Genomic DNA, 13,415 nt, shown 5'->3' with positions numbered 1-13,415 from the left:
CGGACGGGGAAAGAGAGCGAAGGGTCAGGAAGGTGAGGGGAAAGGGGGAGGTGTAGCCTCTTTGTTGCTCTGGGTGAAGAGAGCCGACAGTGGCTGGCACTAATTGGTAAAGTTAGCTGGAGACCGAGCCAGTGAGTGAGATTAGGACGGAGACAAGTAAAAGGACCTGTCGGAGCTGGAGGGGAGTCAGGAGCAGATGGTTTGGGAAAGCGAACAATCTGAAGCAACGGTCGAGAAGACAGAGGATTCAATGCAGTGGGAGGAGAGGCTGGGATTCACAGGGAGAGACTGCAGCAGAGTGTTAGAGGAAATCTAATCTCTTGGTCCAACTAACACAATCCAACAAATACATTCAACAATTCATTTCTGTGGTTATTGGTGTCAGGGAACCTGTGTTGTGTATAAAATATGTTCAATAAATTTACTCTGTACATTCAATTAAAATTAAATTGATATGTATTAATTATATCAACCTCGTTGTTTATTGAATTCAGCCTAGCTTTAAAAATACAGTATCTGAATAATTCCTTACGATCAAGAAATTACTGATTCTATTCTTGAAGTAAGTTTTCATTATGTTTAGTGTTACGTTGGAAAACAAGGAACATTCACAAAAACAGATTGAGGACCTGACAGGGATATAAACATGAGGAGCGAGTCCCACAATAAAAACTCACCCAATCTGACCGTGTCATAAGTCACATGTTCTATACTTAATTGTACTGGAAGTTTCAGCAGTTCATTCTGATGAATTATTCACACCACGGCAGCTCGCATTCCCTCGCAGTCGCCCTCTCTATCACTCACTCTACTCTCTTTCTCAAATCCATTTTCATATGCAATTAAATCCTATCATCCTGTGCCTGCATTCTGTTCACCAGCCACGTGTTCCACCGATTCCATTCTCAGTCAGTTTGTTTAATAGTGAAGCCTCTGTGGAATAGTTTAATATTTCAACAGATCATCCGATTCTCCACCTGTTCACCTACACTGTTCACTTCATCTACAAATCTTGGAATAAACAGAATCAAATCCCTCTCCCAGGCAGATCTCACAATAATTGGGATTCCTTCTCCTGCAATGATAAAGTAAAGGGATAGATGGTGGGATTGTTCAATTAACAAAACGCCAACAGAATACTTATAATCTACAGATACATCGAAGGGCTCCTGATTCCAACAGATAGAGTGCGAACTGATACAAGATAACATCAAAACATTTCATTTTACAGTGAAGCCCAGTGACAGTCAGTGAATTCATCCACAGTGAAGCAGCGAAGGAGATTTTAAAGAGTCAGCAGCAAACTCAGTTCAGTAGCCAGACATCTGAAGCGGCGTCAGATACACACATAATGAAATAATATTTCATCACAGTCATCACCAATAAATACATTGAAATCCCAGTTAAACTGATGCATGTTATTGGGGAGTGAGGACACTGCACTGCCTCCTTGTAACACTGAGACTGTGAGCTGTCTCATTATCAATCACTGAAAACACATTGATGAAAACATATTCCAGGACAGGTTAGTTCCACACGATGGAAATATTAACAGCTCCTGGTGGTCTGATACCAGCTCTTAGTCCTGACAGCGTCTGATTCCAACACATTCAGTACAGGGACCAATCCAGTAATGATGCCAGGTTTGTATATACAAAGGTCACCACAGATATAATATAACTCCTACAAGTTCGAGCGTTCAGAAGGAAAGGAGATAGCATTATTCAACAATATATTAATACAGGGAATAATCCAGTAACAATGCCAGGGTTGGATATACGAAGTTCATTACGGATATAATGCAGCTTTTACAAGGCCGAAAGAGCAAAGACTGAACACATTCCATCATTCAACCAATAGAACAGAACAGGTCACTGTGTAATATGTGTAGGGAGAAAAAGTAATTTGCCAATTACAGCATTAGACTTAACACTGATTTAAACCATTAACAGCTGGGATAATGGCTTACCTGGAATTCCAACGGCTGCAAGAACAGGATAATACATGCGTTGTACATGAATTATTACTGGAGATCCCATTTCTGTGAGAAGCACTGATTTCTGTTGGCCAGGAAACCACAACTCCGGCAGGCACTCTGAGCTGATCCATTCCAACAAGCCCTGATTTATACAGGGGATAAGTCTCCACTGACACGGTTATACTCCTGACCTTTGCTATTAATTACAGTCAGTTTAACAAACACATTACATCAGCAGCTTTGACTCCGATGTAAATAATGTGGTGAATAAAACACGATGATCTCAAAGTCCAGGATATTACCTTGACCACACCTCTCTCAGGAATAAAGTTTAAATCTGTTCTCATACAGGACTGATCCAATAATAATGAGCGGGTCCAATTACAGTTTTTATATAATTGTATTGACCATGTTCACTCCTGGTGATTCATTTATAAATGTTACCGATTCTCCGCATTGTAGACTGAATCCAGAGACACAAGCAGGGTCGGTTGATGGTTGCAGCCTAGAAATGACTGTGGGTGATATTAGCGGACGGACACTGAACGTGTCCCATTGACATTCCTCTCTCCGCTATTACTGCAGATATTTACCCGTTTATTTTACATTGGCTAACGGCTCCAGTAAAATTGGCCCCGTGTAACACCGAGCTGAGCTCATGACCCGATTTGACCTCCATCAAAAAGGCCCCGTATTCCCTCAACACCTCCATTCCTTCCTCAGCCCATTGCCATTGAAACCCTCATCACTGCCCTTGTCCCCTCCAGACTCCATTCCTCCAATGCATTCCTGACCGGCCACCCAACCTCCACCTTCCATAAACGTGAGCTCGTGCAAAACTCTGTTGTACGTGTCCAACCAGCACCAGGTCCTGCTCGGCCTCACCGACCCTCACATTTATAAATGTGCGATTTTAAACCCAAGGATGAGAACTTCAAATTTAAGGGATTTACCATATCCCTTAAATTTGAAGTTCTCATCCTTGTGTTTAAAATCGCACATTGCCCACCACTCCACATCGCCATACCTGCAGACAACCCACCAATGACCTCCTCATTCATCAGACACTGGCCTCTTTTGCTGGGACTTCCCTCACATGGTTCCACTCACCTATCTGAACAGAGCCAGGAGAAGCTTGCTTCCCACCCTATCACCGTTATCTCTGATGTTTCTAAAGGTTCAATCCTTGGCTCCCTCCTCTTCCTCATCTGCATGCTGCCCTTTGGTGACACAGTCCACAGACACGGACCAGCTTTCAGATGGACGCTGACAAAACCACTGCCTCTCTTGACCCTTCCAATATCTTTGTGTTCTCAGACCCACACTTTCTGTTTTACATGAGCCACCAGTTCCTCCAGTTAAAAATTGCGAAGTCAGGATCTGTGGCGCCAAAACCTCCACATCCCAGCCACCGATTCCATCCCCGCCCCTTGCTTTTTCATTGGTGAGTGACTCCCCAATCATCAAAGCCCTCACTGACCTGCATTGGATTCCAGTCTCCTCAGCCTGTAGTTTATTTTTATGCTTCCTTCTTTAATCCATCAGGGCCTCACCGCTCCCTATCTCTGTAAGCCCCTCCAGTCCGACAGCCCCTCCCAAACAGTCTGCTCCTCCACCTCTGGCCGCTTGTGCATCCGCAGTCAATTTGTCCTAACTTTTGACAGCCGTGCCTTCAGCCATATCCACGCTCCCGAGTCCCCTCCTTAAGCCCCTCGATCTCCCTCTCCCTCTTTCAGGTGTCAGACGTGGCTCAGTGGTAGCTGTCTCGACTCTGAGTTAGAAGGTTGTGAATTCAAATCAAACTCCAGAGACTTGAACACATAATCTAGGATGACACTGCAGTGCAGTTCTGTGGGAGTACTGTACTGTCGGAGGGTCAGTACTGAGGGAGTACTGAACTGTCGGAGGGTCAGTACTGAGGGTGTGGTGCTCTGTAGGAGGACTTATCTCACTTATCTCATTGCACTTATCTCATTGCAGTGTGTGGGATCTTGCTGTGTGCAAATTGGCTGTCCCGTTTCCTACATTGCCACAGTGACTGCACGTCACAATGTACTTCATTGACTGTTTTGGGACATCCTGAGGCCTTGAAAGGCGCTATGTAAAGGCAAGTTCTTTCCTTCTTTCAAACCTTCCATAAAACATATTTCTTGCTCCAAGCTTTTGTCATCCCTCCTACTATTTCCTTATTTGGCCGGGGGTCCACTTCTCTCCATAAGACATCGAAATTCTACTCTTGAAAACCAATCATATCCCCTCCGACTCTCCATTCATTCTCCTCCTTTTGCACCATCCTGAAACCCACTCTTTGACCGAGGTTTTCTCCAGTCCTCCTGATATCTTATTATTCCTTTTACTCCTCCGTGAATCACCTTGGGAATGTTTATTATATTAAAGGCGGTCTGGGAATGCAAGTTGTTATTAACTTTCATTGGAATATGTTCATTATTTGTCCACTGTGTGAGCAAAAGTAATTTCTGGGATCATATTCTTGTACCAGAAAGAGATTTATATCAGAGACAGACTTGCTCACATAAATAAACATTGGAAACTGCTCGTGGACACCGTTTTGTTCGAACAACATAACTTGGTTTATGTTCAGGCATCGCATTGAAATCGGTTTGTACAACCGTGGGGGAAGCTTTAGGGAATTCTTTATCTAATAGGAGACCAGCAACACTGACTAGGATTAAGATTCATTAGTTATTTGCCTTTTTACTGTTTGATTATAACCCGTTTTACTGCTCTCTGGGACTGATGACTAGGATGAAGATTTATTTGTTATTTGTCTTTTTACTCTTTGATTACAACCCTTTTACTGCTTTCTGGGACTGGTGACTGGGATGAAGATTTATTAGTTATTTGTCTTTTTACTCTTTGATTAGGTCCCGTTTTACTGCTCTCTGGGACTGGTGACTAGCATCAAGATTTATTAGTTATTTGTCTTTTTACTCTCTCATTATATCCCGTTTTCCTGCTCTCTGGGACTGATTATTGTGATAAAGTTGTATTAATTATTCTCTTTAGTTAAACCCCATAGTTCCAGAGTACTGTGTGCAGTTTCTGCGCCACATTATAGAAAAAACATTAAAGCCAGAGGGAGAGCACAGTGTAGATTCACTGGAATGAGGCCAGGGAAGGGAAACTGATTTGGAAAGACTTGAAAAAACAGGATTACTTCCATGTGACGAGAAAAGAGGAGATTTAAATTTTAAACAGAAATCGGCCATTTGGTCCAACTGGTCTATGCCGGTGTTTATGCTCCACACGCGCCTCTTCCTTACATTATCTAACCTTATCAGGATATCCTTCTATTCCTTTGTCCCTCGTGTGCCTATCCAGCTTCCCCTTAAATGCATCTATGCTCTTCGTCTCAATTACTGCACCTTAATGGGTTCGATTTAGTTGTCATTACTGAGACCTGGTTGCAAGGTGACCAAGTTTGGTAACTACATATTCCAGGGTACTTGGCTTTTCGAAAAGACAGACAAATGGAAAAGGAACGGGGGTAACCCTGATATTAAAGAATGACATCAAGACAGTAGTGAGAAAGGATCTTGGCTAGGAAGATCAGGATGTAGAATCAGTATGGGTGGAGATAAGAAATAAAAAGGGGAGGTAAACACAGGTTGGAGCAGTTTATAGGCCCTCTAAAACTAGTTATACTGTTGGACAGAGTAGTAATCAAGAAATAAGAGGAGCTTGTAACAAAGGTATTGCAATAATTATGGGGGACATTAATCTTCATATAGACTGGGTAATTCAAATTGGCAAAAGTAGTTTGGAGGACAAGTTCATGGAATGCTTTCGAGACAGTTTCCTAGAAGAATATTATGTAGAACTAAACAGGCGATAGGCTATTTTAGATCTTGGCTTGTGTTGTGAGACAGGGTTAATTAGCAAACTTACAGTAAGAGATCCTCTGGGGAAGGGTGATCATAATATGATAGAATTTCACATTGAATTCGAGAGTGACACATTTGAGTCCGTAACTAGAGTCTTAAACTTAAATAAAGCCAATTACTTAGGTATGATGGGCGAGTTGGGTCAGGTTGATTTGGAAATTAGATTAAAAGATCTGATGTTAGATAAGCCATGGTGATCATTTAAGGAAATGTGCAGGAAGGTGAGAGATGGAGTATAACGTAGAGAAATGTGAGGTTATTCACATTAGTAGGAAGAATAGAAAAATAGAATATTTTTGAAACGTTGAGAAAATATTAAATGTAGGTGCTCAAAGGGATTTGGGTTTCCTTGTTCACGAATCATGCAGGTACAGCAAGCGATTATGAAAACAAATGGTATATTGATCTTTATTGCAAGGGGGTTGGAGTACAAGAGGACGGAAGTCTTGCTGGAATTGTACAAGGTTTTGGTGAGACCACATCTTGAGCACTACGTACAGCTTAGTTGTCTTTATTTTAAAAAAGGATAAACTTGCCTTCGAGATGGTGCAATGATTGTTCACTAGTTTGATTCCTGGGATGAGAGGGTTATCCTATGAGGAAAGATTGAGTTGAATGGGTCTATACTCTCTGGAGTATCGAAGAATGAGAGGTGATCTCATTGAATCATATAAGATTCTGTGAGGGCTTGAGATGGTCGATTCGGAGAGGTTGTTTCCCCTGGCTGGAGAGTCTAGAACTAGGGGTCATACTTTTAGGATAAGGGGTCGGATATTCAGGACTGAGATAAGGAGGAATTTCTTCTCTCAGATGGTTGTGAATCTTTGGAATTCTCTTCCCCAGAGAGTTATGGATGCTCAGTCGTTGTTATATTTAAAGCTGAGATGGATATAATTTTGGACTCTGTGGGGGTTCAATTGAGTAGGGCCCGAAACCGGGTGCGGGTATCGTGATCTGCAATTTTCCCGGACCCGGTGTTTCCTTCACAGGCAGGTCGAGACATTCGTCCAGCCTCAGCACTGATCTGAAAGCAGCGTTCCAAATCAGCGTTGCCGCAAGGATTCAAGGACATTCGCACTTTACAGCAACAGGAGGAGCAGCAATCTCTTAAAGGCAGGCTGTGTCTCTGACAGACAGTCAAAACCTCTTAAGGGTAGGCAGTACCTGTTACTTGCTGGAAAAAAAACAGTCTGCTGTCTACACGGAGTCTGAATCAGACATCCCACGTGTAAAACACAGATGCAGGTCCCGTCCCTATATTTACAAACTGTTGAGTTATATTAAACCATTAAATAAAGGTTGCACAACTCTAAATCCAACGTCCTCCAGCTGCATTCCAGACCTTACCAATCTGTCATTCCAAGTTGGTACCAGGACTGCGAGAGTGTGTGAACCAAGGTTTGCTGATGATGCACTAGAGGCCTTGATGCAAGAGGTGGACAGAAAGAGGGGCATCATGTATCCGCAGGGTGTGGCTGGGGGTGGCAGGAGACCCTACAGATATTTCCCATTGAGGCTGTGAGATGCAGTAGGGGACGGAGTCAATGTCAGGTGCATAGCGCCACGAATATGGATGCAGTAGTGGAAGAAGTTCAATGCTTTGACCACAAGTGGTCAAGGTGAGTGAGGTCAACTGTCAAGTGGCATCTCCTACCAACTGCATCACAAGCCGCATCCACTGCTCGAAGCACTAAACCCCCCATCACCAACCTACCAACAAACTCTTTCAATCAGTACTTAACTCTTCCAATCAGATGATTCCTTTCACCTTCATACATTGCCACTGAGGCAAGCCACACAGCCACAACTCACAGTTCACACACACTGGCAGCTATTCAACCGTGACAGACACATCACTCAGACACATGTCCCGCTTTCGTGCAGCAGAAGGTGCACATAACAGGAGGCAGCAACTGGCAGTAACATTTATCACCTCGAGACTGTTCAACCATTCAATTAGATCCTGGTCGATCTGTGACCTAACTCCATATATCCACATTAGCCCCATATCCATTAATACCCTTGGTTCAAATAAATCTATCAATCTCAGAACTGGAATTCACAATTGAGCGATTATAAACTGCTGTCTGCAGAAGAGCGTTCCAAACTTCTCCCACAAAAACATTTACAAGTGTATCAGCAGCCAGAAGCAATAATCCAGCAACTAATCTGTAAATCCTGCATGGTCCTTTTAAATAGCCCTGGTAAGGGGTCCACCAGACAATCTAAGACACGTTCACATGGTCGTGGTTAAGACAACGTGCATTTGTTATAATATCCAATTTACTCATTAACTGTAAACCTCTTCCACTGTATACTGGTTATCACCTCCAATTTAACAATTAACTGTCACTTCATCGTCCGTGTATTAGTTATCATGTCCAATTTAACAATTAACTGTAACTTTATCGCCCGTGTATTGGTTATCATGGCCAAATTAATAAACAACTGTAAATGTATTCCCAATGTCTTAGTATGATGTCCAGTTTAACAATTAAATGCAACCTTATTCAACTGTTTATTAGTTATCATGTCCAATTTAACAATTTATTCCCCTTTGTGCTAGTTATCAGGACCAATTGAACAAGTAACTAACTTCATTCCACTGGGTATTAGATAATATGCCCAATTGAACATTTAATTGTAACCTTATTCCCTGTGTATTGGTTAAAATAACCAGTTTAACAAGTAACTGTGAATTTATACCCTGTCTACTGGTTATGATATCTAATTTAACAATTAACTGTGATTTTCTCCCATGTGTATTCGTTATCAATTCAAATTTAACAATTAACTGTATCTTTATTCACATGTCTACTTGTTATCATGTCCAATTTATTCATTAACTCTAACCTTATTCCCCTGTATAGTGATCATCATGTCCAATTTAACAATTAACTGCAACTTTATTCCCCTGAGTACTAGTTATCATATACAATTTAACTATTAACTATGACTATATCACCTGTCTACCAGAAAAATGCTGCAGTCCATTATTAAGGAAGTGTTAACAGGGCACTTAGAAAATCATAATATGATTCGGCAGAGTCCATTCGGATTTATGAAAGCGAAATGATGTTTGACAAATTCTTTAGAATTTGAAGACGTAACAAGCAGTTTAGGTAAAGGGGGACCAGTTGATATAGTATAATTGGATTTTCAAAAGGCATTCGATAAGGTGCCACATAAAAGGGCTCATGGGATTGGGGGTAATATTTTGGCATGAATAGAGGATTGGTTAATGGAGAGAAAACAGAGAGTAGGAATAAGGGGTCATTTTCATGTTGGCAAACTGTAACTAGTGGGGTGCTGCAGGGATCGGTGCTTGGGCCTCAGCTATTTACAATCTATATTCATGACTTAGAAGAAGGGGCTGAGTGTAATGTATCCAAGTTTGGTGACGATACAATGATAAGTGCAAAAGTAAGCTGTGAGGAGGACACAAAGAGTCTGCAAATTGATAAGGACAGATTAGGTGAATGGGCAAGATCGTGGCAGATGAAGCATGATGTGGGGAAATGTGAGGTTATTTACTTTGGTAGGAAGAATGGAAGTCAGTATATTATATAAATGATGAGAAACTATTAAATGTTGGTGTTCAGAGAGACTTGTGTCCTCATACAAGAAACACAGAAAGTTAGCTCGTAGGTACAAACAATTAGGAAGGCAAATGGCATGTTAGCCTTTATTGCAACGGGGTTGGAGCACAAGAGTAAGGAAGTCTTAGTACAACTGCACAGTGCTTTGGTGAGATGTCACCTGGAGTACCGTGTGTAGCTTTGGTCTCCCTATCTAACGAAGGATATACTTGGCTTAAAGGCGGTGCAGCGAAGGTTGGGCGAATAAATGAAAGTCAGCACGGAATTGTTAAAGGAAAATCGTGTTTGATTAACTTGATTGAGTTCTTTGATGAAGTAACGGAGAGGGTTGATATGGGTAGTGCGGTTGATGTTGTGAATATGGACTTTCAAAATGCGTTTGATAAAGTACCACAAAATAGGCTTATTAGCAAAATTGAAGCCCATGGCATTAAAGGGGCAGTGGCAGCATGGATACAAAATTGGTTAAAGGACAGAAAGCTGAGAGTAATGGTGAACGGTGCTTTTTCAGATGGTCCGAATACTGACAGCTGGTATTCCTCAGGTGTCAGTATTCGGACCACTGCTCTTGGATATATATTAACTGATATATATTAACTTGGGTATACAGGGCATAATTTCAAAGTTTACAAATGACACGCAGCTCTGACATGCAGTAAACAGTGAGGAGGATAGCAACAGATTTCAGGAAGACCTAGACAGACGAGTGAAATGGGCAGTCCACATGGCAGATAAAATTTAGTGCACAGAAGTGTGAAGTGATGCATTTTGGAAGGAAGCATGAGGAGAGGCAATATAAATTGGTACATTTTTGAAAAGGGTGCAGGAACAGTGAGACCTGAGGGTGTATGTACACAAATCTTTGAAGGTGGCAGAACAAGTTGAGAAGGCTGTTAGAAAAGCATACGGGACCCAGGCCTTTATAAACAGCGGCATGGAGGACAAAAGCAAGGAAATTATGCTGAACCTTCATAAAACAATGGTTAGGCCTCAGCGGGAGTATTGTGTCCAGTTCTGGGCACCGTTCTTTAGGCCTTCGAGAGGGAGCAGGGGAGATTTACGAGAAAGGTATCAGGGATGAGGGATTTTAGTTATGTGGAGAGACTGGAGAAGCCTGGATTTTTCTCATTAAGTGGAGTTTTTATGTAGATGTTTCAAATCATGAACGGGTTTGACAGAGTAAACAAGGAGAAATTGTTTCCAGTGACAGATTGGTTCGTAACCGGAGGACAAAGATTTAAGGAGATTGGCAAAAGAACCAGAGGTGACATGAGGAACATTTATTATGCAGCGAGCTGTGATGATCTGGAATGCACTGCCTGAAAAGGTGGTGGAAGCAGATTCAATTGTAACTTTCAAAAGGGATTTGGATAAACACTTGAATGGAAAACATGTAGAGGTTTATGGGGAAAGACCGGGAGAATGGGACTAATTGGATCGCTCTTTCAAAAAGCCGGCACTGGCACGATGGGCCGAATGGACTTCTCCTGTGCTGTACCTGCTTTGATACTATGATACATGTGTTTAAAGGCAACATACATACCCTCCAGTGCTGAAGTCATTGTACAGAAACTCTGGTTAACCTTCACATTTATCAAATGCTAGAATTTATCATTCAGCACATGATAAAATATAGGAAATATATATAAATTGAAATATACTTGGAGTATATGTGGAATACATATACTTGGAATATAGAATATATAATAGAATAAGAATATTGTTGGAAATATATCGCCGTTCCTTCGTCGCCGCTGGGTCAAAATCTTGGAACACCCTACCGAACAGCACTGTAGGAGAACCTTCATCATACGGACTACAGTGGTTCAAGAAGGCGGCTCACCACCACCTTCTCAAGCGAAATTAGGGATGGAAAAAAAAATGCTGGCCTCGCCAGCGATGCTCACATGCCATGAACGAATAAGAAAAAGGAACATAGGAACAGGAATCGGCCAATCAGCCCCTCGAACCTGTTTTCCCATTTAATTAGATCATGGCTGATCTGTATCTGAACTCTAGTCATCTGCCTTTGATCCGTTTCGCTTGATACACTTACCTAAAAAAATCTGCCGTCATAAGTCTTGAAAATTTCAATTGACCCTCAATCCACAACCTTTTGGGGGAGGGAATTTCACATTTCCATTACACTTGATGTGAGAAAGCGTTTCCAGGTTTCATTCCTGAACGGTCGAGCTCTAATTTTAAGATTGTGTCCCCTTGTTCTGGACTCTGTCATGAGAGGAAATGACTTATCTGTATCTACTGAGTGTGAGGAATTACATTTTGTAATATGTGTGAAGTATTACATTTTGTACTAAGTGTGAGGTATTACATTTTGTATTCAGTGTGAGGTATTACATTTTGTAATATGAGGATTTACATTTCATAATAGGTGTGAGGTATTACATTTTGTAATAAATGTGAGGTATTACATTTTGAAATAAGTGTGAGGTATTGCATTTGTAATATGGGTGAGCTGTAACATTTTGTTGTAAGTGTGAGACATTACATTTTGTAACAAGTGTGAGGTATTACATTTTGAAATAAGTGTGAGGTATTACATTTTGTAATATGAGTGAGCTGTAACATTTTGTAACAAGTGTGAGGTATTACATTTTGTAATAAATGTGAGGTATTACATTTTGTAGTAAGGGTGAGGTAGGAATTTGGTTCCATTTTGGTAGGAGGAATAAGGAGGCCACATACTGCTTGGATAATAAGAGTCCAAATGTGGTAAAGGAGCAGAGGATTCTGGTAGTAAAGAGACACAAATCACTAAAAGTAGCGACGCAGCTTAATAAGGCCACAAAAAAGCAAAGCAAGCACTGGGATTCCAGAGGGAAAGAATTGAAAAGGAGAGAAGTTATGTAGAACTTCTATCGAACCTTGGTTATTCCACACTTGGAGTACTGTGAACAGTTCTGGTCTCCATATCATAAAGAAGGATATAGAGGCACTGGAGGAGGTGCAAAAAAAGATTTACGAGGATTATACCAGAACAGAGAGGTTATACCTGTCAGGAAAGATTGAGCAGGCTGAGGCTCTTTTCTTTTGAAACGAGAAGACTGAGCGGTGACCTGATAGATGTCTTTAAGGTTATGAAAGGTTTTTTTTAGGGTAGACGTAGTGAAGATATTTCCAGTTGTGGGGGGAACCAGAATGAGGTGCCATAAATATAAAATAGACATTAATAAATCCAATAGGTAATTCAGGAGAAACTTCTTTACCCAAAGAGTGGTTAGAATATCGAACTCACTACCACAAGGAGTAGGTGAGGCGAATAGCATAGATGCATTTAAGGGGTAGCTGGATAAAAACATGAGGGAAAATCGAAGAGAAGAATATGTTAATAGGGTTAGATGAAGTAATGAAGGAGGAGGCTCGTGTGGAGCATGGACCTGTTGGACCCAATGGCCTATTTCTGAGCTGCACGTTCCATGTAATTTTATGTAATACTCCATCGAATCATTTCATCATTTAAAAAATCTCAATTAATGACCCCGACTGCATGAAAACCCGTCATCTACCCACACTGTCCAGTTAACAGTGAAGTTAATGAGATTGGCTTGTTCGTTTGAACGTTTTGTTCTTAGAATAAATAACTCACCCCTTAAAACAAAAGTAGATTGAAACAAGCAAGAAAGAGAAGCTCTGTGGTGGGAGAGTTCAAATATTGGGGGATTTTTGGGACCGCCCTTCAGGCTGTGCCTCTGGACAGAATGAATCCTTAATCCTGGTCAAAAAACAGAGGGGAAATTGGAGAGGAAAGGGGAAATATCGCAATCTGTCCCTGGGATTGATCACAACAATCCGCCCCTCGGAATTATCACCACAATCTGTCCCTGGGATTGATCACAACAATCCGTCCCTCGGAATTATCACCACAATCTGTCCCTGGGATTGATCACAACAACCCGCCCCTCGGAATTATCA

The sequence above is a fragment of the Heptranchias perlo genome, unplaced genomic scaffold (genome assembly GCF_035084215.1).
Source record: "Heptranchias perlo isolate sHepPer1 unplaced genomic scaffold, sHepPer1.hap1 HAP1_SCAFFOLD_55, whole genome shotgun sequence".
Lineage (NCBI taxonomy): Eukaryota > Metazoa > Chordata > Chondrichthyes > Hexanchiformes > Hexanchidae > Heptranchias > Heptranchias perlo.
The sequence above is the reverse complement of the archived record's forward strand: the minus strand, read 5'-3'. Positions refer to the sequence as shown.